This window comes from Scyliorhinus canicula, chromosome 8, assembly GCF_902713615.1.
Source record: "Scyliorhinus canicula chromosome 8, sScyCan1.1, whole genome shotgun sequence".
Lineage (NCBI taxonomy): Eukaryota > Metazoa > Chordata > Chondrichthyes > Carcharhiniformes > Scyliorhinidae > Scyliorhinus > Scyliorhinus canicula.
The window spans coordinates 90434880-90456214 of record NC_052153.1 but is presented as its reverse complement, the minus strand read 5'-3'; the positions used below and the strand labels follow the sequence as shown (position 1 = coordinate 90456214).

Below are 21335 nucleotides of genomic sequence, written 5' to 3'. Positions count from 1 at the left end.
TAGATCCACAAGGTACACCTCTCAAGACTTAGGATCTTCAATGGGCACTGGTTTGTAGCTGGATAGCTGAAAATAAAGGAGTTACCTGTTCTTAACTTTACTGTGAGGTGAAATATACTGCTGGTATCTTGATTGAATTTTATCCGAATGAATTCAACCCAAGGCTGTGCCTGCAATTATTTCCAAGTGAACTTATAATGCTATGGTGAGGCATTGCCTCACAATAAAGCAAATGTTTATACAGGATGAGATTGAGCAAATTACAGAATAATTAATCTATACCATGACCTGTGCTGCGCCTGGTCACAGGTATGGAAATTTTTCGACCGGATCAGTTCATGTCACTATATTGCCTCAATACATGACCACACCGTAAGTCAAACATGTATGAAGCATTCCCACGCTGTAAACTCACAACGTTTTGCCATACAATTAACACCACCAGACATGTATCATGTACTCTCCAAAAGTGAACAGTCTGTCCCAGCAGATGGTATCAACTTTGCTGTTCCTACATTCCACATAAACAGAAAGAGGCATTTGCCGAGTTTGAGCTCCTCTATTCTCAGTTATCTTGCCAGAAACCAGCATCCAGAAAACAAATTCTGAAGAATAGTGATATTCAACTCAAAACATTAATGCTATTTTCTCTCCACAGATGATGGCAGAGCTATTGAGTATTTCCAGTGCTTGATTTTATTCTAGCTCCATAAAACCGGTTAAGAGATTAAGTAAATTACTAATGAGATGAGATTCATAAACCAACTGTCAATCTACATTAGATTATGTTTGAAGAAAATACCAACTGATGATCTTTTTAAAACATTTTTATGTTTTAAGATTGATAAGAGCTTGTCTTATGAGAAGTTAGCATTACTGGATTTCCCATCTTCAGTATACATAGGCTGTAAACTTGGTTTATAATCCAGTGAATTAGCTCCGTGGCAGAGGAGGAATGGATCATAAGGAGGGAGTGAGTGGTGAAGATCCAATTGGTTTGGAAAATCGTGCAGGTAGTTTGAAGATTAAAATGTGGCTATCTGACTTGCAATATTTTTTCTCCTAATGAGTTGGTTTAAAGCAAATAATTGTTCTTTTGGCTCATAAATTATACCATAAATGTTCACACAGAAAGGTACATTCATTTTCCGTATGTCTGGGTATTCTGGAGCTGCCTATTTATAGTTTGCAAAATGCAAAGCTCTTTGCTGGCTCTTAGTCAGTTATTTTCTTAGTCTCTAAAGTGCTACAATAGAATGTTTATATAATTGGTAATGTGGACAACATCAGCAATTTATTGTTCATAATGAAGAGTAATTTCAAATTCAAGTCAGAACCTCAGATTAGAAGTTTTAACCTGGTTTTCTTGCAGAAATTACTGTTTGGGTTGTGTATTTTGTCAGTTAGCAAGTAATAACATAAATAAATCTTGATGGATTTGTCATCAGAAATTGTGGCAGCCCTTAAATAAAACTATGAAATTTGGAGCACACTTGATAGCTTTTTTTTGCACAGATTATACTTCAGTGAATTTGGTATAATCCACTAAAATTTAGGTTTGCAGCGTGCCAAAAATGTCCAGTCAATGCCTTTTTAGGCATATTACACTAGTAAAATAAAATGTATAGTAATTATGGTAATTTTAAAGAACCAAATTTTGTATTTCATTAGATGAATTTTTTAAAAATTAGTCAAAAGCTAATGAAATCCAAATTAACATTATAAATCAGTCAAATAAGCAGGAAAGTATATTGGAGCTCATCCAACATTGAAATGAAGCAAACATCCAACTCAAAAAGCTTCTGTCCAATTTTGATAAAGCATTATAAAACTATAAGTAACAAAATTCATTTTTTAAGTGTTTATAAACGCATGGTTCAAACCCTGTTTGACAGAGTACTACAGATTTAAAAATTGCAAACTACATTTTTACAAAAACTGAATGAGCTAGCATATTCATCTACCTTTAGGTACTTTCAGAATGTCCTCAGGCTAGACATAAATATATGGACATTCTGGGGTTGACTCAATAGAAATATTTTTCAAACATGCCTTACCAAGTAATCATTTGTTCTAGCTAACCCTCAAATCAGCAGTTCATACAACTCATTCTGAATAAGACTAGCTATTTCTATTTTTGGATTGGAACAGGTCTTTATTTTCACTGCTTTCCCACTCAAGAGTTCATGCAAACCTCTCCAATATTTAGTTTGGAATCATTTTTAACCAGTCTTGTTTTCAAATTTGACTATTGAGAGTGCAGTTATATATACTATCGTGGTCAGTTCAATGAGGGACAATTTCCCATTTACAAGAACACAAAAATTAGAATATTACGCTGAAGCAAGGTCCATGCCGGATCTGGAGCAGTGGTTTGCAGTGTGCTGTGAAGATCCATAGAGTGTGCCGCGAAAAAAAGTTCAAAATTATTCAAAATTCATATAATTAAACTAAATTTGTCTTCAGCTCTGTGGTTGGCATCTTTAAGACCTGACAAATCTGGCATGGGCCAGTTGGGAAAGAGCCGCACATGTGTGGTTTAATTTTTCATGTTGGTCAGGCCCATGCACATGACCAATGGGACTTGGAGCTGAAGACAAAGATTCCATACGCCTGCACGAGAAGCAAAAACTCAAAAAGGCACAAAAGACTTGGGAGAAGCTAAAGAGAAAGGGAGAGATTAGAAAAAAAAAAACGAGAGGACAGGGAGAAGTTAAAAACAAAGTTGTCAGTAAGGCAAGAAGGCTGAGAAAATAGGAGGTGTACCTCAAAATATTTTTTTGGTGTAGGTGTGCCATGATATACAAAAGGTTGGAAACCAATGCTCTGGAGCATAGCAATAGATAAGATAGAGAAGGAAAAACTCTTTCCATTAGCTGATTTTATAAAGGGGTAGGGGACAGAGACTTGAGATTTGGTGTGAGAAGCAAGGGAAATACGAGGAAGAACTTGTTACGCAGTGAGTGAAAATGACCTGGTACCCACTACCAACAAGGGTGGGGAAGCAGAAGTAAATGAATGATTTCAAAAAGAAATCAGATAGGCACTTGAGGTAAATAAAATTGCAAAGCCACAAGGACCAAGCAGCGAATGGGACAAACTGGACTGTTGTACAAGGGGCTGCCAAGAACTCAATCACCCAAATGGCCCGCTCCTGTGCCATAATTGACTCTCAATACAACAACGATCTGCAGCAGTGGGCCAAACCATTTTGCTTAACACTGCAGAGAATATAATTTTGTACCATGGGCTCGTTTAAAAACTGCTCAGGGGTTGAGGTGCCTCCTAGACATTGCATCATCAGAGCTTATTGCATGTTGTTGAGTGAGGTGAAAACATGACAAACATGCATTTTCAAAGTTCGCTCCGCTTAACTAGCAACATAAATACAGTGCTACTGTCTTCAAATTGATTTAGTAGCTAGTGAAAGAAATTTACTGTACCACAAAACAATAGTAAATTAAAGACCTATTTTAAATATATAATGTACAAGAACAGTTCTCTGGCATTGAAAATATACTGGTTTGATTCCAAGTATCTAAAGCAACAGATTTCAAATTAAAAGACTTCAACAACACACATGAAAAAGACTTTGTTGAAATCAATTTTTAAAAATACTTGCAGAAAAAAAAACTGGGAATATTTAAAGTGTTTCAAAGTGTTCAAATTACATCATAAACTATGACAGCCAATTTCAACAGGCTTAGAACACATCAAGCTGAGTATGCTCAGAATACTATATTACGATTGCCTACTTGAGTTAACTATATTGTTTTTGGGTTTTTCACCACCAAGGTCAGAGTAAGTCGCAATCAGGGCGAGGGTGTGCGGTGGAGGGGGGAAAACTGGGGTGGAATGCACATCATAATTTAAGACTTAAAGTTACGTTAGAATTTCATTGACTGGAAAGGCTGCTGTAACTTTTGATACAGTTGTCAGTCATGAAAAATAAATCTCTAGAAGCAAAATACATAACAAAGTGTGTTGTGCTACAGTATACTTTGCAGCTACATACCACACCTTAAAAGGAAATGCGGTTGAAAACACAGTACTGGCATTAAGAATCAAATTCCAGTTTATAGTAGTCCTGAAATCAGACTGCAAGGTAAATATGTCTTTACCAAGCTCATTGTAATGACAACTGACAGTAACTGACCTACATTTATTCATACAGATTCCAGCCAGTCTATTCTATTATCCTTTTCAGCAAGTACTTCAGGAAAAAAGACTAAAATTCACAACGTTTAAAAAAAAAAAATATTAAGAAACCTTCATGAATGACCAACACATATTCTCGAACATCATCATGACTGAAAACAGCAGGAGGTAAAATAAATCCGTTATTTTGGCTAGCTGATGCCAACTTGGATTTCTGTTCATTGTGGAAAGATGGGAGAACAATGTTGTTTCCCAACTTGAACACAGTCCATTCCAGGTCAAGTCAGTAGAATTAGAGGCAAGTTGGGACAAGAGGCAGGAAGGACAAAGTTGCAAGATAAACATGATGGAGACAGTGCTTGGCGAGGTTGCATGGTTAACCATGTCCGCTATTGAGCGTCAATGCTGGGCCACCACACAATTCCTCGCCAACATTTTCATCTTGGATATACCCGGGAGGGCACTATGTAATTATTCCAATAACATTTACCTCCCAGGTTGGGGAACAACCACTCATGATCCTTGATCCTCAAAGTATCACACCAAACCGCCTTTTGGAGTAAAGTAAGGTTTCATAGTGCCTGAAGGTCGACCATTGAACGCCCCCCCCCCCCCCCCCCCCCCCCCCCCCCCCATAACATACTCTTGATATTTGACAGTGCAGTCCCTCAGCGTCCAAGTTCTGATCTGTTGTGTGGATCCAGTAAGCATCTCAAAAAAGTTCATGGCCATTACAATTTCTTATGGCACTGGTGGCCCCTTTAGGCCAAGCTCTGGTTGGATCATGTGACCTACTCATCCAATAGAAATTACAGGCAATGGGAGATGGCTCATAATATTTGCTATTTGGGCTCCGGGCCAGTGCTCCAAGGTGTATTCTCCTGCGGAGTGTATTAAGGCACATCGTTGTATATCATGGCGAAGTAGAAACATAGAAACTAGGAGGAGGCCATTCGGTCCTTCGAGCCTGCTCCACCATTTATGATGATCATGGCTGATCATCCAACTCAAATAGCCTAATCCAGCCTTCTCCTCATATCCTTTGATCCCCTTCCCCCAAGTGCTTTATCTAACTGCTTCTTGAAAACATAGTTCTCATCTCATCAAGAAATGTATTCTCATCTCTGTCCTAAATGGTCTACCCCATATCCTCAGACTGTAACCCCTGGTTATGTTCACACCCACCTTCTTGCATCTACCCTGTCCAGTTCTGTTAGAATTTTATAGGTTTCTTGAGAACCCCCTCATTCTTCAGAATTCCAGCCAATACAATCCTAACCAACTCAATCTCTCCTCATACGTCTGTCCTGCCATCTTAGGAATTGGTCTGGTAAATTTTCTTTGCACTCCCTCAGATAAGGACACAAAACTGCACACAATACTCCAAGTGTGGCCTCACCAAGGCCCTGTATAACTGCAGCAAAACATCCCTGCTCCTGTCCTCGAATCGTCTCGCTATGAAGGCCAACATACCATTTGCCTTGTTTACCACCTGCTGTACCTGCATGCTTACCTTAAGTAACTGGCGTACATGGACACCCAGGTGTCGTTGCACATTCTCTTCTAATTTATGGCCATTCAGATAATAGTTTGCCTTCCCATTTTTACTACCAAAGTGGTCGCATTTATCCAAATTATACTGCATCTGCCATTCATTTGCCCATTCACTCAACTTGTCCAAATCATACTGAAGGATCTCGGCATCCTGCTCACAGCTCACCATGCTCCCACCCAACTTTGTGTCATCTGCAAATTTGAGATATTATAATTTGTTTCCTCATCCAAATCATTTATAATGAGAATTGCTGGGGTACCAGCACCGATCCCTGCTGTACCCCACTAGTTTCTGTCTACCGTTTTGGAAAAGACCTGTTAATTCCTACTCTTTGTTTCCTGTCTGCCAACCAGTTTTCTAACCATCACAATAACTTACCCCAATCCCATAGAACATAGAACAGTACAGCACAGAACAGGCTCTTCGGCCCTCGATGTTGTGCCAAGCAATGATCACCCTACTTAAACCCACGTAACCCATATACCCGTAACCCAACAATCCCCCCATTAACCTTACACTACGGGCAATTTAGCATGGCCAATCCACCTAACCCGCACATCTTTGGACTGTGGGAGGAAACCGGAGCACCCGGAGGAAACGCACGCACACACGGGGAGGACGTGCAGACTCCACACAGACAGTGACCCAGCCAGGAATCGAACCTGGGACCCTGGAGCTGTGAAGCATTGATGCTAACCACCATGCTACCGTGAGGCCATGCATGTTAATTTTACATGCTCATTTCCTGCGGGACGTTATCGCAATCCAAATGAACCACATCCACTGGTTTCCCCTCATCAACTTCACTAGTTACATCCTCAAAGAATTCCAGTAGATTTGCCACACGTGATTTCCCCTTAATAAATCCACGCCGACTCTGTCCAATCCTACTCCTGTTTCCAAGTGTTCTGCTATAAAATCTTGGATTCTAGAATTGTTCCCACGACCGACATCAGGCGTACTGGTCTGTAATTCCTTCTTCTGTCTACCTCAGCTTTTAAATAGTGGGGCTACCCTCCAATCTGTAGGATCTGTTCCAGAGTCTATTGAATCTTGGAAGATGGCCACCAGCGCATCCACTATTTCTAGAGCCACTTCCTCAAGTATTCTGGTATGTAGACTATCGGGTCCTGGGGATTGATCAGCCTTCAATCCCAATTTCCTCAACACCATTTCACTATAATATTGATGTCCTTCAGTACTTCCATCTCACAAAACCATGTGTTCCTCGACATTTCTGGTTTCTTATTTATGTTCTCATTTGTGAATACAGAACCACTCAGCCATTTCTTTGTCCTATTATAAATTCCCGTTTCTGACTGTAATGGACCTACTTACATTTGTCTTCACAATCATTTTCTCTTCACACACCTGTAAAAACCTTTACAGTCAGTTTTTATGTTCCCTGAAAGCTGACCCACGTACTCTATTTTTTCCTTCTTAATCAATTCCTTGGTCTTTCTTTGCCGAATTTTAAACTGCTCCAAATCCTCAGACCTGTTGTTTTTCTTGGCCAATTTGTATGCTTCTTCTTTGGATCGAATACTTTCTCTAATTTCCCTTGTAAACCATGGATTGGCCAACTTTCCCGTTTTACTTTTGCACCAGACAGGAATAAACAATTGTTGTAGTGTCACCACGCGCTCCATGTTTACCATTGCCTATCCACATTCAACCTTTTAAGTAACATTTCCGAATCAATCAAAGCCAACTTGCGGCTCACATCATTGTTGTTTCCTTTACTAAGATTAAGAATCAACCACGTCACTCTCCATCTTGATGAAAAATTCTATCATATTATGATGCTCACCCCAAGAGGCCTCATCAAATAGACTGCCGATGATTCCGTTCTTATTACACAGTGCTCAGTCTAAGACAGCCTGTCCTTTAGGATTTGTTTATTGTCGCGTGTACCGGGATACATCGAAAAGTATTGTTCTGCGTGCAGCTCAGACAGATCATTCCGTACATGAAAAGCAAATACATAATAGGGCAAACATAAAATACACAATGTAAATACATAGATACAGGCATTCATAGAAGCATACAGGAGTGTAATACTACTCTGCAGAGAAGATGTGTGAGGAGATCTGATCAATCCATAAGGGGGTTGTTTAGGAGTCTGGTAGCAGCGAGGAAGAAGCTGTTTTTGAATCCGTTAGTGCGCTCTCAGACTTTTGCATCTCCTGCCCGATGGAAGAAGTTGGAAGAATGAGTAAGCCGGGTGGGAGGGGTCTTGGATTATGCTGCCCGCTTTCCCAAGACAACGGGAGGCGTAAACAGAGTCAGTGGATAGAGGTGAGCTTGCCTGATGGACTGGGAGTGTTCACAACTCTCTGTAGTTTCTTCCGGTCTTGAGCCGAGCAGTTGCCATACCAGGTGTGATGCAGCCATAGGCTGCTTTCTATGGTGCACCTGTAAAAGTTGGTAAGAGTTAATGTGGACATGCCGAATTTCCTCAGTTGCCTTAGGATGCAGACAGAGGTGTGTACAATACTTTGCTTCCTGAAGTCAATGTGAGCTCTTAGTTCTGCTGACATTGAGGGAGAGATTGATGTTGTTACACCACTCCACTAGGTTCTCTATGCCCCTCCTGTACTCTGACTCAACGTTGCTCGACATCAGTGTTGTCAGCGAACTTGTAGATGGAGTAGGAGCCAAGTTTTGCCACGCAGTCGTGTGTGTATAAGGAGTATTGCAGGCGGCTAAGTACATAGCCTTGCGGGGCCCCACAAGTTCCTGGTCCACACACGTTAACACTACAACCAAGAAAGCACAACAGCGCTTATAGTTCCTCAGGAAACTAAGAAAATTTGGCATGTCCATATTGAGTCTTACCAATTTTTATAGATGCGCCATAGAAAGCATCTTATCTGGTTGTATCACAGCTTGCCATAGCAACTGCTTGGCCCAAGACTGTAAACTACAGAGAGTCGTAAATATAGCCCAGTCTATCATGCAAACCTGTTTCCCACCCACTGACACTGCCTACACCTCTTGCTGCCTTGGAAAAGTAGGCAGCAAAATCCAAGACCCCACCCACCAGGGTTATTCACTCTTCCAACCTCTTCCATCGGGCAGAAGATACAAAGGTCCGAGAACATGCACCAACAGATTTTAAAGCAGCTTCTTTCCACTGTTACCAGACTCCTGAATGACCCTCTTATGGACTGAATCGATCTCTCCATGCATCTTCTCTACTGTTGTAGCACTATACTCCGAATGCTTCACCCGATATCTACGTCTATGTATTTACATTGTGTATTTATTGTATATGCTAGGTTTTTCATGTATGGAACGATCTGTCTGGACCGTACACAGAATAATATTTTTCACTGCACGTCGGTACACGTGACAATAAAGCTAAATCGGTTCTCCAGTTGGTTTCTCAACGTACTGGTTCAGAAAACCATTCCGTATACACTCCAGGAGTTCCTCCTCTACGGTAGTGTGACTAATTTGATTTCCCCAACCTACATGTAGATTAAAATCATCCATAATTACAGATTTAGAGAGGATTTGAAGGAAAACCTTTTCATCCAGAGGGTGGTGGGAATCTGGAACTCATTGCCTCGAAGAGTGATGGAGGCAGGTACCCCCACAGCTTTAAAGAGTCAGATGAGCACTTGAAACACCATATCATACAAAGTTACGGACCAATTGCTGGAAAATGGGATTAGAATAGATAGGTATTTGATGACCAGCAGTCACAATGGGCTGAAGGGCCTCTTTCAGAGTTGTAAAACTCTGTGACTCATCCCCGATTTTAATTGTTCCACCATTGGTGGCTGTGGCTTCAGCTGCCTAAGCCTCAAGATCAGTAATTTCCTCCGTAAAACCCTCTTTCTATCTTGCTTTCCTCCTTCAAGGCACTCCTTAAAAACAACATCAATGGTCAAGTGTTCATTCATCTGGCTCAGTGTCATATTTTGTTTTATAATACCTCTGTAAACACATTGGGATGTTTTGTTACATTAAAGGTGCTATATAAATACAAATTCTGCTTGTGTGTGTTCGGAAAATAAAAGTAGTTTTAAGGGATATTGGTATTAGTAAACATTAGAAATAAGGTATAGTTTTAAGTGGGTTTAATTTAATGTTTCGTGGCTGGAAAGGTAAAATCTAGAGCTAGATTCATACTTGACAAAGGTGTTTGCATGAGTGGGAGTTGGTTCAGTTCCAGCTGTGTATGTATTGTGCTTAGAGATGTTACGGCGTGAAGAATAAATAGAAGTTGGTGCTTTGTAATGGGAGGCCACTTTCCAGAGGGAAGGACTTTGCTTTACTCTTACTTTTAGCTGAAAACCAGAGCAGTTGGAAACAGGAAACTGGGAAGTGAACAGCTCTCAATCTCAGCTGGGAGAAGCTGGGCAGGGCAAGGAAATTGCAAAGATGAAATCATCCTAAGGATCAAAACACAATCCAGATAACCAGGGAATTGGGACAAAAAGAAAGTTTAAGACACCTAAAGTTAACAAAACAGGGACCAAATTATTGTTCATAATAATTCAAGGAAGAACAAACAAACTGTTCTCAGTTAGAGGCAATTACAGTAACGAGATTTAAAATGGGACAGCAGTAGATGAAACGTTTTGCTGTCATTTTAATACAGTCTGAGAATTGAGAGTTAAAAGCAAGTGTGAACAGCTTGTACAGACATCAAGACAAAGCAATCCTAAATGAGTTGGTGTATAATCCTGGACTGGATTTACTGTTCAAAGTGGAATGGGAGTTTTGTTTTAAAGTGTCATTTGGAAAATGTGCGCTGGATTTAAGAATGCAAACCGCTAAGGGAAAGCATTATTATTATTATGATGACAGAAGTTTTTAAAGTATGTTTTTGGGAGTGGAGTTTGAAAACATTCATGTGACATTCATCTGGGTTGATTCGGACGAGAAAACCACAGACAGTAACTTGGGTTCAGAGTGGAGTGTGTGTGTGTTTGACTACAGCCAATCTTTTTTTTTATAAAAGGGACTTTTTGTTAAGGAGGCCATTGTAGCACATTGCAACCAGTGTTAATCCTAAAATCTGTGCAATTGTTAAGCTACGGAATATTGCATTACAATCCAATTTTTTCATGTTTAATAAATTATTTTTTCTTTTTGTTAAAACAAATTAGCGGTCATGTGACTATTCGTCCACATTTAGGGATCTTCCCATCCAGTTACAACATCAACTGGGATTGTAAAATTTGTATGTTGTTTGATTGCATTAGTCTCCGTTTAATTAAATGGTTTGCTATTTTCCATTTGTAAAACTATTCATGTGACCATTAGGATTATTTGTGTCCTCTGATTCTTGATCATTCCACCTATGGGAACAGTTTGTCCCTGTCTATTCTGTTTCGAACTTTTATGATTTTGAACACCTCTATCAAATTTCCTCTCAACATTTCCTTCTCTCAGAACAAATCAAGCTTCTCCAATCCACCCACTTAACTGAAATTTCTCATCCCTGGAATAATTTTAACATGTTTTCTGCACCCTTTCTAAAGTCTTCACATCCTTCCAAAAGTGCAGAGCCCAGAACTAGACAATACTCCAGTTGAGGCCAAACCAGTGTTTTATAAAGGTTCACCAAAGTTTCCTTCCTATCTGCTTTTATTTATCGAGTTCAGGATCCCATATGCTTTGTTTGCTACTTTCTTAACTTCCCCGTCACCTTCAACATGTGTGCACGGATACCCCCAAGCCTCTCTGTTCCTTCACCCCCTTTAGAATTGTATCTTTTATTTTAAGTGGCTTTTTCATTCTTCCTATCAAAACAGATGACTCCATACTGCTCTGCATTAAATTTAATCTGCTCATTCCATTCAGCCAGTCTATATCTTCTTGACGTCTATTGCTATTCTCTTCACAGTTCAGAATACTTGCAAGTTTTTCATGCTTTGTAAAGTTTTAAAGTGTACCCTGCACACCCAAACTTAGGCCATTAATATAGGTCAAGTAAAGCAGTGTTCCTAGTACCAATCCCTGGGGAATACCACTATACATCTTCCTCCAGTTCGAAAAACAAACATTGATCATCATGCAGTGTCTCATCACTCAGCCAATTATGCATCCATTGTTAGGATACCAAAACAGACCCCACCTTTTGCTAGAGTACCGGACAAGAACCCCAAACAACTTTTCAGTTTGTAGAACTATGAGGAAACGATACTTCACCTCAAGAGTGATGGCTCTGACCAATAGGTGTCATTTATGTTAAAACAAACTAATCTAAACATAGAATCAACCACATTAACAAAAAAAATCGTTACAATGATCAGTTAAACTGTACTTAAACAAAAGGAAAAACCTGAGCTTACTATCTATACATGCCAATAATTCCAATTAAGCAACCCAATACACTTTAAATGCCATCTATAAATAAAGCTAACAAAACAGGTTACTTGCTTAGCTGTGTCGACCTTTGGTGAGAGAGTTTCTTTCAAGAGCAGATCCATTACACGTCTGCTCACCCTATTAGCATTTGGAAAAATTGTTGTTCAACTAAAAATCCTACAATAGACTGCAATATTACAGACAGACCTGGCTCCTCCCATTAATTACATCATCTGTATCCCACCAAGTTCCATGACCTGCTTAACTAGGACTAAATACAATCCCTCATAAATTATCTACATCCAGGGAATCTCCAGTAATCAAAACACAATTCCATTAACCCTTTATCTGTAACCAAGTAAGTGGTTGGAATGAATGATTACCTCATCTTTTAGGACTCTTAATTACAGCTGAAGTAGACACACTGCCTGTCTGTATCTTAAACCAGGATTTTGAATAACATTACTGCCACAAATATAAAATATAATACATGACAATTTCTATATGCATCACACCATGCCGTCACTAACTCTTTTGTTTTGTATCCATGTAGTCACTAGCCCTTGCATTTTGTGGGTTTAAACTTTGGAAATCTATGTACACCACATTACCTTCATAAACCTCTCCATTATGCTTTCAAAGAACTCAACATGATTTGCCTTGAACAAATCCATGCTGGCTTTCAATCCACACCTCTCCAAGAGCCTATTAAGGACCTATTAATTTTGTCCCAGATAATCTTTTCTAATAGCTATCCCACTACCCAGGTTAAACAAACTTGCCAATTGTTGCATCCTTGCTTATCTTTACCCCATCCTTTTCTGAATAATGAAAAAATTCAAATCTCCAGTCCTCTGAAATGAAATGAAATGAATGAAAATGAAAACCACTTATTGTCACGAGTAGGCTTCAATGAAGTTACTGTGAAAAGCCCCTAGTCGCCACATTCCGGCGCCTGTCCGGGGAGGCTGGTACGGGAATCGAACCGTGCTGCTGGCCTGCTTGGTCTGCTTTGTAAGCCAGCGATTTAGCCTTGTGAGCTAAACCAGCCCCTTGTGCGCTAAACCAGCCCCTCTGGCACCACTCTTATCCAAGTAGGATTGAAGGATTAAGGTTAGTACTTAAAATTTCCATCTTTATGTCCCTCGTCCCATCCAGTCCCGGTGATCTCTCAACCTTAGTGCAGCCAGCTTTTCTAATACCTCCTTGTTATAATTTTATTTTAGCTCATCCTGTGCCTCAAATACCTACTCTTTCAGTATGGCTTTGACAACAATTTATTCCATGGCAAAGAGTCATTAATGATTGGTTAACAAAATACAAATAGCCAAATTATTTTGAACAGTTCTTCAAAAACCTTTACATGTTTTAAGTGTGGATTTTGACTCAACATTTTTAAGGTAAGGAGCGGAACATTGCTACCACACATTTGTGCTTCATTCGTACCCTATTTTACACATTTCCATCACCAAAATAAAATGTGGTCAACAAGAACAATACATTTTTGTATATTTTGTGGGTAGGAGATAGGCAGAGAAGATTCTAATAGTTTAATAAATAGCTCAATCTGTCATATACAACAAAAATGTAACTGCCATCCTGTTTCTATTGTTTAGGGAACTTTAGTATCTAATCCATGAATTGCTTATAAATGTCATCCTTGGCATCTGAGCGAGCACGCAAACAAAACAAGCAGAAAGCGTAACATAAAAGTGAGTGAAAAAACATGACAAATTAGTCTCTTGTGATAAGCGACGATTCTGGCCTGGACATGGGGCAGAATTTTGCACCAAAATTGATGAGATTGTAAGGGAGAGTAAACTATAAAGATTTTAATCCACGGTTATATTCACATTGGGCGAGAATGATGATGGGAGCACAAAATATTGCGAGTGGCCCAAGTCACATGTTACGTCCACAGAATTTCCTGTTGTGGTAGCCCCTGCTCCCTTCAGTGGTATAACAGGATTCCTGGCATTCAATGTCGAGATCCCCATTAGAATACAAAAGCAACTGATTATCAGTCCTCTAAGCCTGAGAATCACCGCCATTACATTATCCATTCATGTCAGTATGCTGAATTACAACAGATCTCCCAAGGTGTGCACCTGTTGAGCAGAAGTGGGCAGCATGATAGCATAGTGGTTAGCACTGTGGCTTCACAGCACCAGGGTCCCAGGTTCGATTCCTGGGTTGGGTGACTGTCTGTGTGGAGTCTGCACGTTGTCCCAGTGTCTGCATGGGTTTCCCTCGGGTGCTCCAGTTTCCTCCCACATTCCAAAGACGTGCAAGTTAGGTGGATTGACCACACTAAATTGCCCTTAGTGTCCAAAAAGGTTAGGAGTTATTGGGTCAGGGGGATAAGGTGCAGACTCGAAGGGCCGAATGGCTTCCTTCTGCACTGTATGTTCTATGTTATCTCAGAACCCATCAGAGGAGTTCAGGTCAGTTAGTCAATAGCTCAGGGGAAAAGACGGTCAAGCCCAGGCACCGTCCCCGGACACCTTGATCTTTTCAAAACTAAGTTGCTGGCGGGGTGGGCTCAATCAGAGCCTGTCTCACTTGTGTGACATTATGAGAACCAGCCCTTGGTGTTTCGCCCACCCCAGAGAGCCTTACAATAGGACACTGCCGCTGGGGCCGGCAGCCTCAATGCCATTTTACCCACCCTCTGCAACACTCTCCATTCAAAAGAGAAGATTCCGCCCATAATGTCTGAAAGAAGCAGATTGGCAGCAAAATTGCTGAGATTAGGAGGGAATCTAAAGATTTTATTCCAAGGTTATATGAAACAGAGTCAGATGTTACATTCTTTACTTGGTGCATTGCCACTCATCCTGTGCATGTAGGAAAATAAGATTTTAAAACCTCTCTTTAGTCCAAATTATGTAATAAAAGTCAAACTGTGAACTGTAAGTACTAACACTTCAAAAAGGTTTTATGTTTGTTGTTATACCATAAATGCCACAACACTCCAATGCAGTACTGAAGGAGCACTGTACTGTTGGAGGTATCATCTTTCAGTTGAGACATTAAACGGAGGCCCCAGCTGCCTGCGGGTGGGTGTAAAGATTCCAAGGCACTATTTTGAAGAAGTGCAGCCAAGTTATTCTCAGTGTCCTCGCCAAGTTTTATCCCTCAATCAACAGCTCGAGAATAGGTATTTGATCAGTATCAGACTGCTGCCTGTGGGAGTTTGCCGACTGCCAATTGGCTGCCAGTTTTCCTACATTACAACAGTGACCACACTTCAAAAGTACTTCATTGACTGTAAAGTGCTTTTAAACGTCCGGTGGTTGTGAAAGTGCTATATAAATGCAAGTCTTTCTTTTTAGAAAAACTACAACATATTGACAAAAGTAACATTTTTACCTAAAAGGAAGAGGAACAGTCACCAAAATGGGTTTCAGGCAATCAACAGAATTGGAGATAATGAACTACAATATAATTACAAAGTGGTTGAATCACTCAGTCAGGTTTCTGACCCACAACAGATCTGAAATCATCCTTCTCAAAGTCACCTAAAAGACAACCTACGTGACTATGTCTTCCTAAAGCAGGTCAGGTTCCACTTATGTTGACGATACCTAGTTCTACTTCACCACTACTCCTCCAGATTCCTTCACTGTCTTGATTATTCCAGCACTCTCCCGATTGGTCACTTGTGCTCAAACTCAATACTCCTGTACTCTCTCATTGGTGAAATGAGAGAAAATGTACTTGATATTAAGTATTTAACTGAGTGTGACACTAAGGAGCCTCAGGAAAATTGATGTTAATCATGGGAAAATTATCCACTGGTTGGAGTCATAACTAGCAGAAAGAAAGATGATTCTGGTTGTTAGATGCCAATCATCTAACCTCAGGATATCGCTGTAGGAGTTCCTCACGGCAGTGTCCGAGGCCCAACCATCTGAAGCTGCTTCAATTACTTTCCCTTCAGCATAAGATAAAAAGCGGGGATGTTCAGTGCCATTCTTGATTCTTCAGATACTGGAGGAGCAGTAAGACCTGGAAAATATTCAGGCTTGAGTTGGTAAGTGGCAAGTAACATTTGTGCCACACAAATTCCAGGCAACGACCATCTCCAACAAAAGGGAATCTGACCATCCGCCCTTGACATTCAACTTCATTACCATCGCTGAATACCCCTTTATATCAGCATTCTGAAGGGGTTACCACTGACCAGAGGTTGAACTGGTGCAGCCATATAAATACTGTGACTACAAGAACAGGTCAGAGGCTAGGAATTTTGAGCTAGGTACTCACCTCCGACTCCCTATGGCCTGTCTGCCATCTACAAGGCACAAGTCAGGAATGTGATTAAATACTTTCCACTTGCTTGCATTGCAGCTCCAACAACACTCATGATGTTTGACATCATCCAGGGAAAATGATCAGCACCCAAATCACCACCTTGGTAATACACTCCTACACTCCCTCCACCACAAATGCAAAGTGGCTGATGTATGCATCGAATACTAGATGAAGTGCAGAAACCCGCCAAGCCTCCTTTGACAGTACCTTTCAAACTCGCAGTGCCCATCACCTAGAAGGTCAAGGGCAGCAGACGCATGGGAACTACATCATCGTTCCTTCACTGTAGCGAGTCAAAATCCTGGAACTTCATTCCTAACTGCACTGTGGGTGTACTTAGTGGCTCAAAGCAGTGGTTCACCACCACCTTTTCAAGGGCAATGAGGGATGAGCAACAGAAGCTGGCTTTGCCACTAGTGCTCACATTCTATGAAAGTGGGGATGTTTGCTGAGGAGTTCACAAGTAGAACATTGTAGGCAACCAAGCAAGCACTCGTCAAGTTTACCATTAAAAAATCTACTCAGAATGTTTCAATTAATCAAAAAGCACGTTAAAATTTTTCTCGTTTTAAAATGTAAAATCCGTCGTGCTTGCACATTTATTTCTTCGATCTTTCTACGGCACAGTGCTATTCTTAAATGAAAGCACAGTTTACTGGTACAAAGCCTGCAACGGTTTGATGGTAACATATAGATTGGTCTTTCTTTGGATTCAGCTAATTCAGAGCAAATATTTAAATTTCTCCAGTAGTTCATTTGACTCAAAATCAGCTCTGTCTGTTGAACAATGTACACATTTTCTTATAAACACGCAAACATAGCTATTAAGTTAGATAGATTAACCAAGCTAAAATTGCCTCTTTGTGTCCAAAGATGTGCAGGTTAGGTGGGGTTACGGAGATAGGGAGGGGGAGTGGGCCTAGGTAAAGTGCTCTTTCAGAGGGTCGGTGCAGGCTCCATGGGCCAAATGGCCTTCCTCTGCACTGTAGCAATTCTACGGTTTAACATTAAGTCACCTTGCCGTGGATACTCAATAATACAATCCAAAGATCCAGACTCGGTTTTTGAATGAGTATGGTGATATTAGTTCTGGTCAGAAGCACCATTCAGTACTACCATTGCAGTATCTTGAATGTATACAGGGTTTTTACTTACAGTACTTTTTTTTGGGTGATTTGCTCTAAGTTTTAATAACTGTACAAAGAACTTCCAGATCTCAATTCTGATGATGCTTTTAAGAAGTGAAATGAAAGCTCCAAAAATATATTACGTTAAGCTTTCGTTGCAAAACATCAACCAGGCAGGGAAAAGCCTCTCAAGAAACAGCTATGTAATGGTATTAATGTCAAGTTAACACAGCATGGTAGAGGTATATGCTCTACTGAGTGCCCTCTTTGTTCATTTTACATTGTTATGTTTAGTCTCTGCTGTTTTGTGCTCTCTTGGACGTTTTAACCAATTCATTGAGGCGGCTACTTGCACACCAATTAATTAAGAAGGCTACTTGCACATATGAGATCATCAGAGTCTGAATTTGACAGTCAGACCTGTAACGTTAACTCTGTTTCTTTCTACACATATGCTTCAAGAAATGCTGAGTGTTTCCTGAAGAACATTTTCTGTTCTTATTTCTGAATCTATGGATCAGACAGGGTGCGAAATGAGAGTGAAGAAAGAAGGGAGTGAATGTCATTGCTTAAAAGAAAGAGAACGAGCATTGCTGCTTCACAGCGCCGAGGTCCCAGGTTCGATCCCAGCCCTGGGTCACTGTCCGTGTGGAGTTCATTCACATTCCCTCCGCATCTGCATGGTTCTTGCCCCCACAACCCAAAGATATACAGGGTAGGTGGATTGGCCACGCTAAATTGCCCCTTAATTGGAATTTTTTTTTAATTTAAAAGAATGAGAACAGCCAGAAAGCCTGAACGTCTCTGTCACTGTAACATCACAAGTATGTATTACAATGGCAGATTGTGTTGGAAAACAGAGGTTAAAAGACATGCCAAACATTTTTCAACAAGAGCAATATTAATATTTCAAGAAAAAATTTTACAAAATTAATCTTGATTCCAACTGTATACCGAGGTGAGAATCTTAAAAATGATAAAACTGCTTGCACAACAAAGAATTAATAATATAACTTCACAATCAATTGCCAAGGATAACGCATGCACTTCTCTGAACATCAAGTACAGCAATCATTTCAATGAAAACTTCTCCCACGATTAGGGTTAATTATTAAATTAATTCCATTAACATGAGAAGAGTGATAGGAAAAAGGTTTGAAATCAACATGTACAGTATAGGTTGAAACCAAAACTCCCTCATTCTATTTAAATGCTGATGGGACAGAGATGGGGTGGGTTTTAAATGGGAAAATCAATAAAATATGTACAAGATCACACTCACGTGTGGAAGAATTACTAGTCAATTACGGGCTTTTCACAGTAACTTCATGCTTGTGACAATAAAAGATGATTATTATTATTATTACTCCACATTCACAAGATCCAGTCATGGTTGTGAATGTGTTTTTTATTTTAACACAAGCATGCACTAGATGATTAACAACTGTCTGAAGAAAATAACAGATTTACGATACAAGTTTCAGTTACAAACAAAAAAATAAAATCCATAAAGCTAGTTGCTTTTTATAGAATATACGGATATATTATCCAGTACAGAGCCTGATTCGCGAAGACTGACTTCTTCAGCCATCAGTAAATGTATGCCAGATGAAGACACCCCATCTGAAATGGATTGTTTGCTGCATGACCATCATCCTTTGTGGATAAAAGGCTGCCGACGACATATGCAAAACAAAATATAGTGGCTTACTTGTTAAATTGACTAACCATGTAAATAAATAAAGAAATAACCTTTATTGTCACAAGTAGGCTTACATTAACACTGCAATGAAGTTACTGTAAAAGCCCCTAGTCGTCACATTCTGGCGCCTGTTCGGGTACACAGAGGGAGAATTCAGTATTCTCAGCTGGTATGGGAATTGAACCCGCGCGCTGTTGGCCTTGTTCTGCATCACAAACCAGCTGTCTAGCCCACTGAGCTAAACCAGTCCCCGTATGCCCATTAAACCATTTCTACCAAACAAATAAGATTGCAGATGGGTCGAAAATTGATGGTGTGGAAAATAACGAGTTGGAAAGCTTTAGACTACAGGATGATATAGACAGGCTGATCAGATGGGCAGATCAGTGGAATTTAACCCTGAAAACTGTGAGATGATGCATTGTGGAAGGACTAACAAGACAAGGAAATACACAATGAATGGTATGATGCTAGGAAGTAGAGGGGACCAGAGACACCTCGGTTACATGTTTAAAGATCCTAGAAGGTAGTAGGACAGGTAGATAAGGTGGTTAAAAGGCCATTTGGGATACTTGCTTTATTAGCCAAGGTGGAGCATAGAATAATAGCAGAAAGCTATGATGGAGCTATATGAAATGCTCATTAGGCCACAGTTGGGAGTACTGTGTGCAATTCTGGTCACATGTGATTGCACTGGAAAGGGTGCAGGGAGATGCGCCATGATGTTGCCTGGGCTGGAGCGTTTTCAGTTATTAAGAGAGGCTGGTTAGGCTGGGGTTGCTTTCCTGAGAGCAAAGAAGGTTAAGGGGGGACCTGACTGAGCTATGCAAAATTATGAAGGACATAGATAAGGTAGATAGGAAGAAACGTTCCCCTTAGTTGAGGGGTCAATAACCATGGGGGCATGGAGGAACAGGAGATTTAGAGAGGATTTGAGGAAAATCCTTTTCACCCATAGGGTGGTGGGAATCTGGAACTTACTGCCTAAAAGGGTGATAAATGTGGAAACCCTCACAATTTTCAGAAGCAATTAGATGGAAATACCAGAGCACACAATACTACGGTCCAACTGCTGGAAACTGAGATAAGAATAGATAGATTCTTGAAGGCTGGCACACAAATGATGCGCCAAAGGGCCTCTTTCTGTGTTGTAAGACTCTGACTCTATAAATTTACATTTACACCTTAATGACTGTATGGATGAATTAGGTTCATTCTCGATTAATCTTGACCGAAAATAAGAACACGAAATGCTGTAAAAACTCAGTAGGTTAACAGCATCTGCGGAGAGAAACATAGTTAACGTTTCAAGTCAACGATCTTTCATCAGAACACGTCACTGATCTGAAACTTCAACTGTTTTGCCTGCTGAGTTTTTCCCACATGTTTTGTTCTTATATCAGATTTCTAGAATCTGTAGCATTGTGCTTCTCACCAAAAAACGTTAGCTAAGTCCAGAAATACTTGTAAACGAACATTATCGCATCACCAATGGCATTGGTCATTGGAACTGGGAGAAAAGCTCTTCTAAATTGAAGATTTAATAGCAAAGTTTCCATCACTAAGAACAAAGCCGAAGACATCAGCCTCCCCAACAATCACTGGGTCAATTAAAAAGTAAAGTACGCAGGTATTGATTTAGCATTGTGCTTCCAACTCACAAATTAGTAGCAAAAGCGTTTTATGAAGGTTGAGAGGTTCTGGTCTTGTACTGAATTCCTACACATGCATTTGATTTGTTTCTGCTGCATTTTTAGATTGATCCCCCAAATTAAGGACTTGCTGACCTGATCTAATTACTGAATAGAGACAATGGCCGGGATTCTCCGAGCTGCAATCGCGCCCGACGTGGAGAATGGGACGTCGGACCCGCGACGCCTTCGCTCCATTCTCCGGTGACTGGAGAAGCGGCGCCAGTCGCGAACATGCGGTCGACGCCGTGCCAGTCAGGGGCTTTTGAAAGAGGCCCCGTGGCAATTCTCCGCTGCCATGGTTCACATGTGGTTCCACCAGGCGGGAGCTCAGAGTCGCAGCTGCAGTGGCCATCCTGGTGAGGGGGGGGGGGGGGGGGGGGGGGGGGTCACCACGACGGCCAGGCCCACGATTGGAGGCCACAATCTGAAGGAGGGTGCCTACTTCTTCGGCGCCG

General features: G+C 40.6%; 1 protein-coding gene across 4 annotated transcripts in view; it reads right to left on the bottom strand.

Moving 5' to 3' along the window:
* LOC119970383 (guanine nucleotide-binding protein G(q) subunit alpha) overlaps window positions 1–21335 on the bottom strand; it is a 318243-nt gene that overhangs the window by 151703 nt on the left and 145205 nt on the right. The window lies entirely within an intron of this gene.